General features: G+C 40.6%; 1 pseudogene; it reads left to right on the forward strand.

The window, feature by feature from the left end:
* Positions 1 to 2,895: 2,895 nt before the first annotated feature.
* Positions 2,896 to 5,479, forward strand: LOC132710583 (ubiquitin-like FUBI-ribosomal protein eS30 fusion protein pseudogene; annotated as a pseudogene).
* The last annotated feature ends 13,089 nt before the right edge of the window (positions 5,480 to 18,568 follow it).

The following is an 18,568-nucleotide window of genomic DNA, read 5'->3' on the forward strand; positions in this document are numbered from 1 at the left end:
GCTATTAATAGAAAATTACCTTCTTTGGTCTTTCAGAGACCACTGCCTTCTATTCTTTTACTGTTTAAAATCAAGACACAGAAGCCTTAGTTGAAGCGAGTCTCTTTTGCTCCCCCCTCCCTCACTTGCTGTTATCTTTCTGTCCACTGCATGTCCTGCCAGGACTTAAAGTTTGGGGTGGGGGAAATCCGGAAACCTCTTTGTGTCTTTGTGATTGCTGAAATGTTCAAAATTGTTAAACAAATGGAAACATACACAATGGAATGTAAAGGACTGGCTTCCTTCAGAGAACGAGAGACTGTCCACATGGCAGACAAAGAGGCTGATATTAGGGGTTGCCTGGTCCAGAGCAGGGCGGTGTCTAAATCTTTCAGTGCTACAGGATATTAGGACTGTAATCACTGATCCCCCAACCATTTCCTCACCCACCCTCATGTCTGGACTACTGTGGAGGATAAAGTTAGGCCTATTGCTTATATTCTGCTAAATTCAATGGTATTGCCGGTGTATAAACCACACAAATAGAAAAGCAACACCTGAAGCTCCTCCAGCTCAGCTTTGAAATTGCATATTAATATGATTCCACATCATCTTCCATTTAATTTAACTCTTTCGTACCACCAGTAGTGGTCAGGGCCTGTAATGCCAAGTCAGTCATGACAGATGTTGATCCCAGAATGGAAATGCTGCAGCTGCAAAATAGCCACTAGATGAATAGAATGGGACATGTGGAAGAATATATAGTGAGATATACAGTGAATTCAATGAGACTGTGGTTGAATTCTTAACCACAGTGAGATGAAGCCAGGTAGCAATATTTTAGAAAATTACAGCCTTAAATATATTTCCTCCAATAAAGAGGTGGAGATTATTGATGAAATATTGTATTCCAGTTTGTACTTTGTGCAGAATTATGAACTTTCTGAACACGGAGTTTGATGCCAAACTTAAAACACCGAACACTATTTTTTTTCAATTCTCATTTTTGATGAAAAATTTTTTTGCACACTACATTTCTTAACTAAAAATCCCAGTCTTTCTGTCCTAATTTAGAGGGGTGCCATATTATCCTTGCCTTGCATGAGAGGCTATTCTGTTTTTCTCTTTTGTTATTTGCATAACAAGGGCAGCTTGAAAAAAATTAATTGGCGGTACAAAGACCATGATGATGAGAGCAAGGGTATATACCGGTACATTAAATATAAATAGTATATGATTGAAAGCTGAAGAAATAAATGAGGTAATGCTAAACATTTTAGCATGTTTACCATGCTCTAGCAGTAAAATATACTGTTGCTTATGACAACTCATGTCATACTAAAAACTCCTACTTACCAAGACAATTCTTGTTTTCTGCCTTGAAATAATCACAGTACAGAGCTCATTTTTCTAGCTTTCGGTGATTCTTTTACTCATGCTAGAATTACAAGCATCCAACTTCAACAAATGTACTTATAAGGCCAAAGACAGTGAGCACACTCCAGCATAATTTTTTTTTCTAAGAAGGCCCCCATCATCCAGCAGAATGTATAAAAGCATGCCAAATGGAATGACACATTTCACTGTGGCTGTTCCTGTTAAGAGATTCAAGGGTTGGTTCTGCCTTCCACTCATTTCTAAAACGGTATGGCAGCTGGCCAAACCTGACTCCTTTTAAATATCTGTAGACCTTCATAATCAAAATTGCTTCACGAGGAATGATGAGTTTTGAGCCCACATTCTGAATTTCCCATTCTATTCCCAATAGGATCGCTTGCCATGTTAAAAGAACATGTTCTGTTATCTTTGTAATCAGGGGTGGGTTCTAAATTTTTTTACTACCGGTTCTGTGGGCGTGGCTTATTTTGTGGGCGTGGATTGATGGTCATGTGACAATTCTTTAGGATTTAGCAGAGGTACTGGTCTACCAGGTTTTTAACTGTTTGCAGAGCTGTACCGATCTACCCATTTATTTTTTGCAGGCACTGGTCTACCCATTTATTTTTGCAGGCACTGATTTACTCATGTATTTTTGCAGGCACTGATCTACTCATTTGTTTTCTTTTAACACTGATCAGCTGTAGGGCGGCCCTTTGAAGCCCGGCAGCAAGAGTTTAAAGAGTTTTTTTTCCCTCTAGTCATCAGCTGGGACTCAGGAGGCAGCAATAGATTGGGAGTGGGGCCAAATAAAAGGTAAGAATAACGTGGAGGTGGGGGGCGCAGGGGGTGGGGGGCGCGGGGGGGTGGGGGGCGGAACTGGTTCGGTGGCGTCATATCATCATCACTACTGGCCTGGGAGAACCGGGCCGAACCGGGAGGAACCCACCACTGTTTGTAATGCTTAAAGTGACTGTAAGCTCTAGAAATTCTGTGGGCTCCTTGGTGCTCTCTGAGCTTGGTTATTTTCTTGCAGACGTTTCATTACCAAACTAGATAACATCATCAGTGCATTGTTATTCTGTGTACATCAATGCACTGATGTAAAAATATTCTCTTCTATCAATAGTAGAAAATCTTTGTGTTTTCTCATTCAGTTTGATAAAAGAGGATTTGCTTTAGAAATTCTCTCAAAGGAGAAGAACACTCCAGAGAAGTTCTCATGAGAGAAGGAAGTACTCTTGCATTTATTTAGCTGCATGGTGCCAGTGTATCTAAATATCTTGCCTTTCTCTGTGCAATATGTCCAGTGACCTCCTGCTTTGTTTCTATTAAATTTCAAAGGCATCAACCAAGAATTTCTTCCATTTGACTTTTCCAGTAGTGATACCAGGAGTCTTGTTCATGAAATTGTTGGGAAATGTCTCCTTCCCCTTTAGAAGTTGAAGCACCTTTCCTCATTGGCATGAGGCAGCAGTGGTTTCTCTTCTCTCCGGCCTCCATCTTGGCTCAGCATGAGGCAGGTGAAACCATGAACTTTTCATTCGTGCTCAGAATCTGCACACCCTTGAGGTATCTGGACATGAAACAGTAGCTCATCTTAAGAGTCAGATCAAATCCCTGGAGGACATCACCCTTGAGCATCAAGTGATTCTTCTGGGTGGGATCCCCTTGGAAAATGTCCAGTTGCCTCTTGAAAAAGCACCTTTGGGACAACCATGACCTGGATGCCTCAGAATCTCCATAGGCCCTTGGAAAATGATTCTGTCATTGGTCAATGTGGCATCAGTGACTTTACAACATATGACTTTACTGCACACATGCTTGGTGGGAAGGTCCATGATTCCCTGGCTCATGCTGGCAAAGTGAAAGGCCAGACCCCAAAGGTTGCTAAGCAAGAAAAGAAGAAGAAGAAAACTGGGTAGGGCGAGAGGCTCAGGCAATACAATCGCCGATTTGTCAACATCGTGCCTGGTTTTGGTAAAAAGAAGGGGTCTAATGCAGTGGTGAAATCCAAATTTTTTTACTATCGGTTCTGTGGGTGTGGCTTGGTAGGCATGGCTTGGTGGGTGTGGCAGGGGAAGAATACTGCAAAATCTCCATTCCCACCCCACTCCAGGGGAAGGATACTGCAAACTCTCCATTCTCACCCCACTCTGGGGTCAGCCAGAAGTGGTATTTGCCAGTTCTCCAAACTACTGAAAATTTCCGCTATTGCTTCTCCAGAACCTGTCAGAACCCAGTCATTTAATATATCATATATTGTCCTGGGGAAAAAAAAAGAAATTGGTGCACCCAGTTTCTCAGCTCAAAAATGTGATGGTCAGTTTCCAAAGCATTACATTTTCCCAGCTCCATCATATGCAACAGTTGGTTGTTTTTCTGTTGAATTATAAGTTTTCTATTATACATGATATAAATTAGGCTTTCCTGCTTGCCTGAATGTGGGGGGATAAACTAAACTAAGAATGGAAAGAATGAAGTGCATATTAGTGCTGTTCCCTAATCTACATGTGCAGCCCTAACCACTTGGGGGGGGGCGAAAGCCCTACTAAGCAGGTATAAACAAAAGTATGAAGGCTATTGCTTAACGCATTGTAAGCCTCCCTGAGTTTCCAGAGAAGGGCGGCATATAAATCGAACCAATAAATAAATCGAACCAATAAATAATAGGCAAGATCTATAAGGAGATTTTCAACATGCTCATTTGACATGAGTAGAAATTTCAGCACAATAATTTTCTCCTTGTGCTTATTTATTTATTTGTTGAATTTAGATGCTGCCCATTACAAAGTGACTCTGTGTAAGTGAACAATTAAAAAACACAAAACATCTAAAAATACATATAAAATACATTAAAAAAAAGAGCCAGACAAAAACAAGAATAAATTAAGATAAAAATTAAAAGATGGGAGGCGGGCCATCAAGGCATCAACCAACCTTTGGGTTGTTGTCTTCTTTTCGATAGCCAGTCAGATTAATATAAACAGGTGTTGTATATATTGAAAATACTTTACTGCATATATAAAGTGAGGTCGGATAGACCTAATTGGTTTATAAGTTCAAAATAGGTTGTTCTGTCTCCCCCAGACTGTATTATGAATCTATTGTATAGGTTTACACTAAATATTAGTTTACTAAGGTATTGTTTATATTCTTTTATGTTTTTTGTTTTATTGTCTTGTTCTTTCTTCTGTTTGCTTTTTGTCTTCTTTTTAACTATAAATGTAAATAAAGACTTTTTTAAAAAAAAAAAAAACCAACCTTTGGGTTACGTGCTGCTCAGTGAACTCCAAGTGAGTTGGCAGAGCCTGATTTTCAGACTCCTTCAAAAGGCTAGGAGAGTGGAGGCCTGCCTCCCCTCGAGAAGGTTTTCCAGAGGTGGGGACAATGTCACTCGACCCCACCCCATAACTTTCATGGTATGACAACTGCAGCTAATGAAGCCCCTTCTCCTATAAGCATTTCTCTGTTGTAAGACATCCTTTAAGAGATGTAATTCATGTCACAGAAAGAAAAGGAGAATGTAATTTAGCAAATCAAATTGTATTAAAAATAATGATAGATTTTTCAAAATCCTGAAAAAACAAATCCTTCCTCTCTGCCCTCCCCCTCATCCCCTCCACTTTGGAGTTGAAAAGGCAACAATCGTGGCCAAAGAAAACGTATAAAACATTTCCATTTTGGAGATTATTTGTTTCTTCTCTGAGTATCAGATGTCAGATGTCAGCAGCTAATTGCAGGGAAGGATTATTGCTTGCAGATTTTCTGGCTGCCCTGATTGAGAATCCGATAGAAGTTTTGGATTTTCTGTTTAGAAAAGCCTAAAAAATCATAGAGTTGGTAAAGAGCACTTAGGCCACTGAATCCAACCTCCTACTCAGGGCAGGAATCCAACTCTGAAGCATCCCAGACAGATGGATCCCTAGCCTTTAATCAAATGCATCCCAATGAATGTGTTCAGTTCTCTGGATAACTGGTTCTACTGATGAACTATTTGGTTTTCTTTTTTCTATCTTTTAGGACACTAGCCATCCACATTAATTACGTGTCATTTACAAACCTGATTACTGCTTCCTCTCCATATTCATCCAAGGTCCTACCAAATATTGTGGTAATGTAGTCAATCTGTCTCTGATGAAGAACTAGTGATGAGTAAAATTTGACTATGATACTTTGAACAAGAGATGTAGCCCCATTGCAAAGCCATTCGGCCACATTTAACTAATTTACTAATCAAAACATCATGATTTAGTTTGTCAAACAAAAAAGTCCGCAGCAATTGTGCAATCTATTAAGGAAGTTGCCCAGTCAAAAATATGAGATAAGGTCAGTCTGGCAAGAATTCTTCATGACAAATCGGCATTTATTTCTATTAATCATCACATTGTTTTCAAGCTCCATCTCTTTAGAATCTGCTTTGAGATCTGTAGTGCTTCCAGTCCTTTTCTACCATTGTGAACACAGTTGTTCTTGTCCAGTTATCTGGTTCTTCATTAGTTCCTTGGGATTTCTCAAAGATGATGCATAAAGCTATGGCCAAACCATCAGCAAGTTCCCTTAATGCTCTTGGATAAAATTCAACTGTCCATAGGCATTTACATTCATTCGAACTGATAAATCTAGACTACTGGTGGATTTTTCCTGGTTCGACCCAGTTTGGGCGAACTGGTAGTGGCGGAGGCGGGAGACTCCCCCCACCCACCCAGACGTCATCAAAAATGCTCTGCACATATGCAGAAGCTCTGCACGCTCACAAAGCGAGCATGCGCATCCCACACGCTACTGATAGTGAACTGGTAGCACCGGTATTTGAAACCCACTACTGATCTAGACCATGCCTTCATCAGTCTCAAGCTCGAGTTCTTGTTTTTCATAATTGCCTGGTGAAATGAATATTTTTGTTACATTTGACTAGCTGTGTGTTTTGTTTGTTATCCATCAACATTTTGCTGTTTTCACTGAGCTTCCTACAAACCAAACCAAAGTACCAAGTGAAGCTGCATTCAATCAGCAAGCATTGCAAAATTGCAATAGAATTATGAAACTGTACACAACACACTCAATTACATCAGAGTCTCAAAAACCTGCATTTACTTATTTGTTAAACGGGGAGGGGCTCTATGCAACTTAGCATTTTATATCAGCCTGGCGTACAAATGTGTTTTTATAGTCACTGAGAAATACAGAGAAAGGGTACTAGTGAGTATCAGATCCAGTCAAAGTTTGGGTAGGTCATGACTTAATACAGAACAGATTGTCTTTTCTCTAGAATTGAGCAAGCAGACCTGTTCTGGTTTGGAACTTCACAAAAATCTAATCATTATCTATTTTCCAATGATGTTGTGACTCCGACCCCTGAGCCCATCTTATCGGAGGGAGAAGGCTCCAAAAGTGAAGGAGAGGAGTTGGCCAGGCCTCCCTCTCCAGGACCCTCCTCTCTGGCAATGCCTCAGGTGTCTCCCGAAGGAGAAGAGATTGGCCAGGAGCCAGGTATCGCCGAGCAGTTGCATTTGGACAGTGACGGAGATAAGTCTTGGCTGGATCCACGCCAGCGTTGGAGAGACAAGCACACGCAGCAGAAAAGGAGGCGTGCCAGAGATTAAGCTGAGTCACTGGACCACACCCCACAGGGGATAAAATGGGGTGTGGTGCCCATTCAGGCTCTGTGACGGACAAAACTAAACAACTAGCAAGTTGCATTGTATCTCTGAAACTACGTTATCTACCTGCCTTGGATTTAATATGGACTGGACTTGACAATTCTGTGGCTTTGTGTATTTGTTTTGGTTTATCTGACGGAGGAGGAACACCTCCCTCTGTGAGTAAAGTTCTTGACAAGCAGCTACTGGGTTGCTGCCAATCCTGTTATCGAAGGAATTTATTATCTGCAAGCTTTATTTAAGCCCTGGCTGACTGTTTGTGTGCGTGTGTGAGACGGGGACAGAACAAATTTTTTTTTTTTATTTTAATTTGATTTATATGCCGCCCTTCTCCGAAGACTCAGGGCGGCTTACAATGTGCTCAGCAATAGCCTTCATCCTTTTGTATATTTATACAAAGTCAGCTTATTGCCCCCACAAACTGGGTCCTCATTTCACCTACCTTAGAAAGGATGGAAGGCTGAGTCAACCTTGAGCCTTGGCGAGATTCGAACCCTGCAGTAATTGCAGGCAGCTGGTCTTAAGCAGCTTAATAACAGGGTGCCTTAAATGAGTCCTGTGCACTGCAAAGGGCCCCAAGCTGTTCAAAAGTGATTAATATTTATTTAAATACAATGGCGGGAAAGAGAGGGACTAGAAATAGCAAACTGAGCCAGATTGGAATATCTCCCAGTAACTTCTGTGGATCTGATTAATTATGTGCCATTAAGGTGTTTTTGACTCCTAGTGACCATATGCAGGTAGTCCTCGACCTACAAACATTCATTTAGTGACCATTTGAAGTTACAATGGCACTGAAAACAGTGACTTATGACCGTTTTTCACACTTACAACCATTGCAGCATCCTTGTAAAGGGTTCAGCAACCTTTTGGACCTCAGGGACCACTAAATTCATAATTTTAAATCCCACAGACCACTAATAAGATTTGCCTAATGACCAACTGGGTGGGCGTGCGTAGGTGGTCATGTGACTGGGTGGATGTGGCCAACTTGATGTCACTCACATCAGCCTCTACTCACCCCTCCCTTCCCAGTCACTCCTCGCCTCCCCGCCCGGGCTCCTTAGGGCTCCAACAGGAAGCAGTTGTGGGAGCTAAGCAGCACCATGAGAAAGAGTTGGCAAAACAACTCAGTTCAAATTGGATCTCACCAAGAAGGAGGCTCAGTAGAAGCACCTCACTGAGGACTATGAGCATAGGCTTTCCAAGCAGAAGGAAGACCTGCGGGAGTTCAAGGCCAGGTACAGGCACCTGGAGCCTCAGCATGCTGAGATGGTTAACCAGTTTGAGGCCATGATGCAGTCCCACTGGAACAAGGTCCTCCAGTTCTTTGCCACCAGCAGCACTTCCCTCTCGCCTTCACCCAAAGCCCCGCACCAGGAGGCTGAAGGAGACCCCAAGTTGGAATTTCTGTCCCCCTCTGACCCACACAAAAAGACCCCGAAGGGGGAGATTCTCTGCAGCAACACAAATGCTCATTGCACGTATCTGTCCCAGGGACCATAGTTTGAGGACTCCTGATTTAGTGCAATATAAAAAATGCAAATAAATTTTCTGTGGACCACCAAAATTTTCTCGTGGACCACCAGTGGTCCACGGACCACCAGTTAGTGACTGCTGCTGTAAAGCATGGTGTGGACAGTCTATACCAGTGGTGAAATCCATTTTTTTTTACTATCGGTTCTGTGGGCATGGCTTGGTAGGCGTGGTGTGGCTTGGTGGGCGTGGCAGGGGAAGAATACTGCAAAATCTCCATTCCCACCCCACTCTGGGGCCACCCAGAGGTGGCATTTTCCAGTTCTCCAAACTACTCAAAATTTCTGCTACCGGTTCTCCAGAACCTGTCAGAACTTGCTGGATTTCACCCCTGGTCTATACCCATCCATTAGGCCTATAGAAGTGGGTCGCAAAATCTGGATGATATCAAAGTGGGAGTGACTATATGAAACAAAAACAATCACACTCTTTGCTTCCATCTAGTGGTGACTCATATTTTTGTTGTCCAGGAAAGGTAGTCAGGACAATACAGTTTCACCTGTCTGCCAAGTAGGCTGTATGGCTAGAGTGGAATTGGATTTTATGAATAGAAATGGCATGTGATGAGCCGAGGTGGCGCAGTGGTTAGAGTGCAGTACTGCAGCTACTTCAGCTGACTGCTAGTTCAGCAGATCAGCAGATCAAATCTCACCGGCTCAAGGTTGACTCAGCCTTCTGAGGTGGGTAAAATGAGGACCCAGATTGTTGGGGGCAATATGCTATTTAGTATACTGTCTTTGGTGTAAGCCGCCCAGAATCCTTGGAGAGTGGGCGACATAGAAATATGAATAATAAAATAAAATAAAATAATTATGTCTTCCTAGAAATGAAGAATTATTTTGTGAACTTATTGTGTATTACAGCCTCTTCATCATCACCATCTTTCTTCAATTTATGTAATTAGTATAATTAGCTGACAATGCAGCACAGATACCTTGATATTTGATGGATTGATATTTTTTGGAATGGTGGCTTTGCAGATCTGTATTGTAAGGATTCTTTTCTGCAAGTAATACTGACTATGGCTTAGCCATTGAAAGCATCAGAGCAATTTTTTGGTTCGTTAACAGATGGACATCAAAAGAATATTTTCTTCCTTCCTTTTTCACATTCCATGCCAAAATGCAGCTAACACATTATGAGCCACTATTTTGTTGAGCTATATTTTGTCAAAAATGTTGTTGATTCTATGTTAAAACAATCCAACAATCTATTTCCCCTAATTTTTATTGTATTTTCCAATTTATGAAAGATACAAAGAGACCAACCAACAGAGGTGTCCACAGGGTAGAGGACTAGAGGTCAACCCTACAAGGTAGATCAAATCAAGAAACAGACACTGCATAGACCTAAATCTACTTTTATTAGAATGGCTAATGTAAAGCCTGACTAGGGGCTCAGTGGCTAAGACACTGAGCTTGTCGATCAGAAAGGTTGGCAGTTCGGCGGTTCAAATCCTCAGTACAGGTCTCCTGCGTGAGCAGGGGGTTGGACTAGATGACCTCCGAAGGTCCCTTCCAACTCTGTTACTGTAAAGCCAGAATGTGTTTCCCCTCCTCTCTTTTTATCTTCATGAGAAGTAAAAGGGACCATGTTTTTGGCATTTTAGTGAATCTCTTTCTTCATATGGGCTTGAATCACGTTTATCTATTCATTGCCTTGTAATGGATCTTCTGTCTTTCCATCAAGGCCATCTTCTATACTCTGCATATTTTTTTCAAATATATTTAGAGGTTAGCTTTAATCCTAAATACAGCCAGATTGTCAAGGTTTCAAGTAACATCCCCAATGAAAGAAAACTCCAAGCCTTGAATTTCCTCAAAGTTACATTTTATTAGAGATGTCATATTGGCACATCTGGGAAAATCCGAATCTGAAAGTTTCCAGGTTTTCCCCACCCAAAGAAAAGTTCAAGTCCCTGCCCAACACTCACAAGTCCATCACATGATCCAATCAAAGAACCCTCAAAACTGGAAATGCCTCCCAGGTCCAGCCTCCCAGATGCAGGACAAGACGGCCTTGACTTTCTGAGCAGGGAATGTTATTATGACTATATATCATCCATGCTCCATACAATCCCCCCTCCCAATTTCCCACAGCAGTAAATGTGGCAGGCCTGAAGGCCCAATGCAAAAGATGGCTTCCAGGTCTGACACAGATAGGATTACTTCAATGGGGAGTCATGTTCTGAATTTAAGTAATCTTCTTTTGCCTGAAATTAAGGAGAGTTCCTTTCCCAGGACTTTTCTAGATGGTCCATCTCTATGGTTGTTTCAGTTTTCATGGCAGAATAAAAAATAAACAGAAATAGGTCAGAGGTTGTTAAAATAACCCACCTCTTTGCAGAAACCCTTTCTATGATCATATACATTTTGATCATCCGCACCTCTGGCTTGGGAGGGGGGAGGAAAAAAAGGGGGCAAATGGAACAGGAAGAGATAGTCTCCCAAACTCCTTCCCAACAGTCTGTAAATATGGCAACTCATCAGAAATCCATCTGCCTCTGATCATGTCCTTACAGCAAACAATGGAGAATTTACTGACTGGGAGAAGGGATAGCTGGTTTGTTTGTGTCATGGGAACAGAACTTGTGATGAATGTGTGTGAAATTTCCTTTTTCATCTGGTTTCAATCCAGTTTTGAGTCTGTGTGAGGGAATGGAGTCGATGAGATTTGCTAAATTTGATTACTGCTGCTTAGGAAAACAGGAATGTTGCTCTTGCTTGTGGCCACTGCTATATTTCCAATGGGGACACTCTAATTACTTAAGAGCACAAAATATGCATGTCTGAAAATGAGTATGTGTAGAAGTAAAATGGGGGTTCAATATCCAATTTGTATGTGTATCACTTAGAAAAATCCATCCATATCTAGTCAGGTCAAGGTCCTGCTCTATTTTTGCTTAAATGTTGCACATCTCCTGGCCTTTATCCCCTAAGCTAGTATTTTCCTCCTTTCCTCTTTTTTTTTCAAACTAGATTTTTAATTATTTGACTTGTGCATCCTCCATTGACTTGTGTATCAACACCAAAGACTTGTCTTTTAATCCATCTATTTTTCTTCCCTGACTAGTGAAATGAAATGCCAGTTCTTGCAGGACATAGATTAGTTCAATAAAACAAAACCGTCTTAATGCTTCATAAAAATGAACAACATATGGCAATTCTAGATATAAACTGTATCCTATGTACACTTACTGGGGAACCTAGTGCGTCTTAGTTCTATATTAATTTCCTATATTAAATATATTTAATATTTCCTATATTAAAGTATAGGAAGAGCACATGACAGCCGTGGCCAGGGGGACTTTTTATCAGGTCCGCCTGATTCGCCAGTTGCGTCCCTTTCTGGATCGGGACTCGTTAAATACGGTCACTCATGCTCTCGTTACTTCCCACTTGGACTACTGCAATGCTCTCTACATGGGGCTCCCCTTGAGGAGCACCCGGAGGCTCCAGCTGGTCCAGAATGCGGCCGCGCGGGTGGTTATGGGAGCGACGTGGCGCTCCCATGTGACCCCCCTCCTGCGCAAGCTGCACTGGCTCCCGGTGGTCTTCCGGGTGTGCTTCAAGGTTTTGGTTACCACCTTTAGAGCGCTCCATGGCATCGGACCGGGGTATCTACGAGACCGCCTTCTGCTACCAATAGCCTCTCACCGACCAGTACGCTCCCATAGAGAGGGGCTCCTCAGGGTGCCGTCAGCCAAACAGTGTCAACTGGTGGCCCCCAGAGGGAGAGCCTTCTCTGTGGGGGCACCTACCATCTGGAACGAGCTCCCCCCAGAGATACGGAAGATCCCGGACCTGCGCACGTTTCGCCGTGCTCTCAAAACTTTTCTATTTCAGCAAGCTGGCCTGGCCTAACTCCCCTCTTTTAAATATTTTAAATTTTTTAATTTGTGATTTTATAAATTGGGTGTTTTAATCTGTGTTTTCGGCCAAAATATTTAATAATTTTAAGGGATTTTTAATATTTGTATTATCTGTATTTTATCTTGGCTGTTCACCGCCCTGAGTCCTTCGGGAGTAGGGCGGTATAGAAATTTGATTAAATAAAATAAATAAATAAATAAAATAAATAACAACAGGTAGACATTTCTAAATGATAATGTCAGTGTTATGGAGGGTAAGATGATTGTGACTATTAGTCCTGATGGTTTTGTCACTATTGATAGATAAGGAAGAAAAGAATGAGATTTCTCAGCAATTTCAGGGAAAACTCAGGAGAAGGTGCTATTATTCTCTTGTCTTGGTTGGGAGTATCTCATAGGCATCTTGCTGGTCACTGAGGAAACAGAAGAATGAACTATTAGGGTTTTGTTGTCTATCCAACACAGCTCTTAAGAGCTTATATCCACATTGCAAAAGGCTAAAGTTTAAGCAAATTAAGAATGGATTGATTTGTTTCAAGTCCAAAAAGCATTTTTTATTACTGCATCGTTATCATTAGTTTTTCACTCCAAATTATTCCCTAAACACTGCAATTACTACATTACCTCGAATGCGAGTCTTTGGGGAATAAAAAAACATGTGGTTTTTGTTACAATTCTAGTTGCAAGCCAGGCTATAAGCTGAAATGAATCAAAGAAAACAATAAGGGAGAAGAACAAAGAGACTGGTGGGGCTATACTGTTTATTTATTTAATATTTTAATGGTATGTAAAAAGGAAATCCTCCGCCAAAGACTAATGTACTAAATCAAATGAATGTTATACATCCCTGCATATAATATTATTCGGTTAAATTATTAATATCTAACTTGGTTTTCTTAACAATGAAAAATCAGAAATTAAGCATATGAACTGGTATATCCATCCTAATTGCTAAAGAGTTCCCCTAGTGAGACTCCCAAGAGTGAAATGCTTGTTCAAATGTTGAATGAGAGAAGAGTTCCTTGGCCATTATATAATTGATGAAGAACAGGTCTTTTCGATTTAGAATTAGGAGGTCTTTATGTACTAAATATGTATTGTTTTATATAAAGTTTTTTTTAATGTGGGGGCATTTGTAAATACTTAACATTCCAGCACATGTTTAGCTGTCCAAAGTTTTTTTTAAAAAACTGAAGATTCCACACTTTTTTGGCAAATGATACTTATCTAGTTGTTGTTAGTTGCAAAGTCATGTCCTATCCATCGCGACCCCATGGACAACGTTCCTCCAGGCCTTCCTGTCCTCTACCATCCTCTGTAGTCCATTTAAGCTAACACCTACTGCTTCAGTAACTCTATCCAGCCACCTCGTTCTCTGTCGTCCCTTTCTTCTTTTGTCCTCAATCTTTCCCAGCATTAGGCTCTTCTCCAGTGAGTCCTTCCTTCTCATTAGGTGGCCAAAGTATTTGAGTCTTCAGGATCTGGCCTTCTAAGGACCAGTCATGGTTGATCTCCGCTAGGACTGACCGGTTTAATTGCCTTGCAGTCCAAGGGACTCGCAGGAGTCTTCTCCAGCACCACAGTTCAAAGGCCTCAATTCTTTGGCGCTCAGCCTTTCTTATGGTCCAGCTTTTGATACTTATCTTACAACTCCTCTAATAACAAACCTGTCAGCCCCACCAGGTAGATCAGACCAGGAATTAATTCCACAGGAAGACTAAAACTGGTTTTATTGAGATTGGCTATAATAACAGAATTTTTGCACATCTGATTGTGTTGTACCTCCTCTTGCTCCTCCTTAAGTCTATGTGAATTAGGGAGGTGTCTATCTGAGCTGCTTCTAAGTACTTCCTGCTTGTTTGGGATTTAAGCTATGGTTTTCCTCTCATCACTTTGGTAAAACATCTTGCCTATCTCTATCAAGGTGATCTCCGTTATTCTCTACAAAACTTCATCAATGGGTCTAATTAATTGATTGATCTAAGGTATGAATGCCACAGACTGCTTTGTCTATGGAGATTCTCAGTCATCCAGGTTATGGTGTCCCAAAGGTGCTTTTTTTCAGGAGGCAACTTGATTTTCTTGTTTTTCTTTGAAGATGTTTCGCTTCTCATCCAAGAATTGCTTCTCATCCAAGAATCCCAAATCCAGTTTGAGATGTAATCAAGACAGACTCATCCCCAACAGAGGCTGCGCCTCTCTTCAACAGTGAAGGGACACAGGGCAGAAAACATCCTGCAGCCAAGAAGCTTCACACACATTTGCACTACTCAGCTGATCCTGAGGACATGGATAAACCTTCAAGTGACCTGAATGACTCTCCAAAAGAATGCAAATGACCAGCTGTCTGCAAAGAATGTAAATCTTTCCATTCACCATCATTCAGTCAGAGCTGAAGAAGCTTCTTGGATGAGAAGCAAAGTGTCTTTAAAGAAAAACAAGAAAGTCCAGTTGCCTCCTGAAAAAAAAGCACCTTTGGCACAGACTGCTTTATTTCTCTGCCCTGGTTATGATTGTTTGCTATTTTCAAGCTTAGATTCCCCCGTAATGTTAACTTACTTGATCATCAGGATCACGGCACAATTGGTACAGTACAACAGCAATACAGATATTCCTCAACTTCGTTTAGCAATTGTTTGAAGTTACGATGGCACTAAAAAAAGTGACTTATGACCGGTACTCACATTTACAACCATTCCAGTGTCCCCATAGTCATGTGATTGTGATTCAGGTTCTGGGAAACTGACATGTATTTATGATAGTTGCAGAATTCCAGGGTCACGTGATTGCCATTTGCAACCTTCCCAGGGGCCTTCCAAACAAACAAAGTCAATGGAGGAAACTGGTTTCACTTAACAACCATGTGGTTTGCTTAATGACTATGGCAAAACTGTTATAAAATCAAGCATGGTCATGTGATGACTCACTTAATAGCCGCTTCACTTAGCAACATAAATTCTGATCCCAACTGTGGTTGGGATTGAGGATTATTTGTATATACTAGAGAGAAATAATGCATGCATGCTTATGTATGTATGTATGTATGTATGTATGTATGTATGTATGTATGTAGAAAGAGAGAGAGAGAGAGAGAGAATTGGACTTGTTATTTTTTGCCTAGTGAAGGGCACCAAATATAAATCCCCCAAATGGAAACTTTAGATTTTATCCTTGTTTTAGCTTGGTGTTTTCCAACTTCCAAATATGTAAACTTGAACACCAGTATTCTCAGCAGTAGTCATGCTGGCTGGGAAATTCTGAGGGTTTGAATCCGCACACTGGGAAGTTGTTCACCTTGGGAGACACTGGTCTAACTCATGGGAACAGAATTGCAGAAACAGAAACAAGAACAGGTAAATATATAAAGGCATGAAAGTTATATTCTGTAAACTGCCTTGAGTCGCCATGTGCGAATAGGTGGCAATATAAATTCCATAAACAAACAAACAAAAAGTTACTGAGCAGGGTACCAACAAATGTTCCCAGTAAACGTTATTACTTTCAGGAAAATCTTATGTTTAAAGGATTACAAATAAATCAGAATAAGTATTTGAATTAGTATGATTCCCTTTTAAAGCCCTGGACTATGTACAATTGGTATGCTCAAGGATATTGATTTTTCACGTGTCTCTGGCACAGAATGTCATTTAAATGTTTTTCCCTTCTGTTACACATAATAAGAAGGAATTAATGAAAATAATTATTAGAAGCATCTGGAGCTGCTTTAGGGGTTCCTCGACTGGCTTCTCACTTTCATGTGAAACAATTATGTTGCGTTACCGAACATAAGCCCTAGCAAGCATTATCAAACTCAAAAGAAGTTTCAAGCCCCCTCCAGATGCCTTTTCTTTATGGCTTTTTCTCTCCCACTTACCCGATCATGATTGAAAGAATGTGGATATTATTAACTGACCTTCTCTGACCTCTCCAGCATTTCTCTGAAATCAAAGCTAAATCAGTAAATATGAGGCAGAAATTCAGACAAGAAAACGTACGTCACTGCAGGAGGATTGTCTTACGGAGCTAGAAAGGAATGTCAGAGGAATAACCCACTATGGAGTTCAACTATCATCTGGGCTTCAAAAATACAGTTGACCACTAGATGATAAGAAAGGAGTACAGAAAACTCTAGCGCATTGTTGCCATCTAGTGGAAATCTGGATTTTTGTACTGAAAGGTACCGTGTTTCCCCGAAAATAAGACCCTGTCTTATATTTTTTTGAACCCCGAAATAAGTGCTTGGCCTTATTTTCAGGGAGGGCTTATTTTCAGGGGGAGGCTTATTTTAGCACATGCGCTCAAAAGCACAATTGGTTTTATTATCAGGGGATGTCTTATTTTTGGGGAAACAGGGTATTATAAAGAGAAAAGTAAACTGATGCTGCTCTGAGATTAATAATAAGTTTCATATCTTCAGTCATCATTGTCAACTCCTATCTTGAAGTTGTAGTTTAACCCAGTGAGAAATTTCAAGGGCTTAGATACCACTTTGGGCAGATAACACTGTTACTTCTTTGTTTATTAAGTTCAGATTAAATTTATTAAATTTATAATGGAGAGATATTGCTGCAAAACTGTGCAGTGAAATTATTCTTATATCAAGCCTAATATGACAACAATTTTCAATGGGATGTATACCCATTATAATGGATTTGGAGAAATAATAGGAAAAATTAAAGCTTAAAGTGTAACATCCTAGATACAAAAAGCAAACCTGTTCATATTTAGTGGGTGTAAAAGAAACAGCTAAGGATTCCGCTAACTATGATTTGGGTATCTAACTTCCACCAACTTTTCCTCCCAAATAGATGCAAGTAACTGGCATTACACTGTTTCTGAAAGGAAGGTACAATATGCCACAGCCTGACATATTCTGAAGTATTTTATATAATTTTATTGAACATTTTAATTAAAAAGATAAAATACAAACTAAAAAAAAGGAAAAAATAGAAAGTGCAGAAAAGAATGTAGTAAAATAAATAGAAATATATAGACACAATTCGCCCCTTCATAACAACAAGCATAAGCAATTTATACATTTATATTTTAAAAGCCTGTCAAGCAGAAATATGCATGTTTGTATATCCCACACAAAATGAAGTTCCTATGGATTAAAATAGGTTTTTGTGGCAATTACCGTAAAAACTATATAAATATACCCAAGTTTCTGCATTTATAGAGATGCAGAGGACATAAAGGTTCATAAAATATTCTACGAATTTTTAAATCCATAAAAAGATCCTCTTAGCCAGGATACTCCATGCGTTGCCAAAAAGTGGCCTAGATCTTTTTTGAGATCCGCACATCTCTGTTTATAGCTTCATGCTTGAATTAGGGTGCTGTGAATCCATTATATAGTATTTGAGTCACAACAGATTAACCACAAGCTTTTTGCATATGGCTGCGTGCATGCTGAAAGGTCTTTGTTGCACAACGACAGAGAAATAATATGCCTGAAAGATTCATCATGAGTGTGAGTGTGTAAACATGCTAAATGCAATCCAAATGCTTCTGTCAAAATTGGTAGTTTATGCTTCAGACAAGCTACTGCTTACCCTTTGTGTAAAAACCTGATGGCTGTAACTGTACCCTTCATCACTGGAGGCGTAACCCAGCAAGATGGTGCCTGAGTTTGGATCTGTATTGACTGACAGCCTGTTTGCCTATTGTGGTCAGTGTATTTCTAGCGGGAGCCACAAAGTACAGCTAAAGATGATGCCCAGCAGGCATTGACTTGATGAAAAACCTATGTCATCATTGGCTTTCAATCATAAGATGAGACAACAAATTAGTCAAATTATACATGAGGGAAGGCAAGAAAACATTGTGACAGTGACAAATGCCATTGCATCTCCAGTCCCACCCATTGCCCACAAAGAAATGTAGCCCTGAGCAGAAGGAAAGGGTCCCATTCTCTGATTGACCTATATTTGAGCATCATGCATAAAGCAGTGCCTAAAACAGTTTGCAGCAGTGTTGAAATTTATTTTTTTTTTACTACCGGTTCTGTGGGCGTGGCTTGTTGGGTGTGGTGTGGCTTGTTGGGCATGGCTTTGTTGGGCGTGGCCACTCCACTCTGGGGCCAGCCAGAGGTGGTATTTGCTGGTTCTCCGAACTACTCAAAATTTCCACTACTGGTTCT

The sequence above is a fragment of the Pantherophis guttatus genome, chromosome 1, assembly GCF_059756535.1.
Source record: "Pantherophis guttatus breed Tessera chromosome 1, ASM5975653v1, whole genome shotgun sequence".
Taxonomy (NCBI): Eukaryota; Metazoa; Chordata; class Lepidosauria; order Squamata; family Colubridae; genus Pantherophis; species Pantherophis guttatus.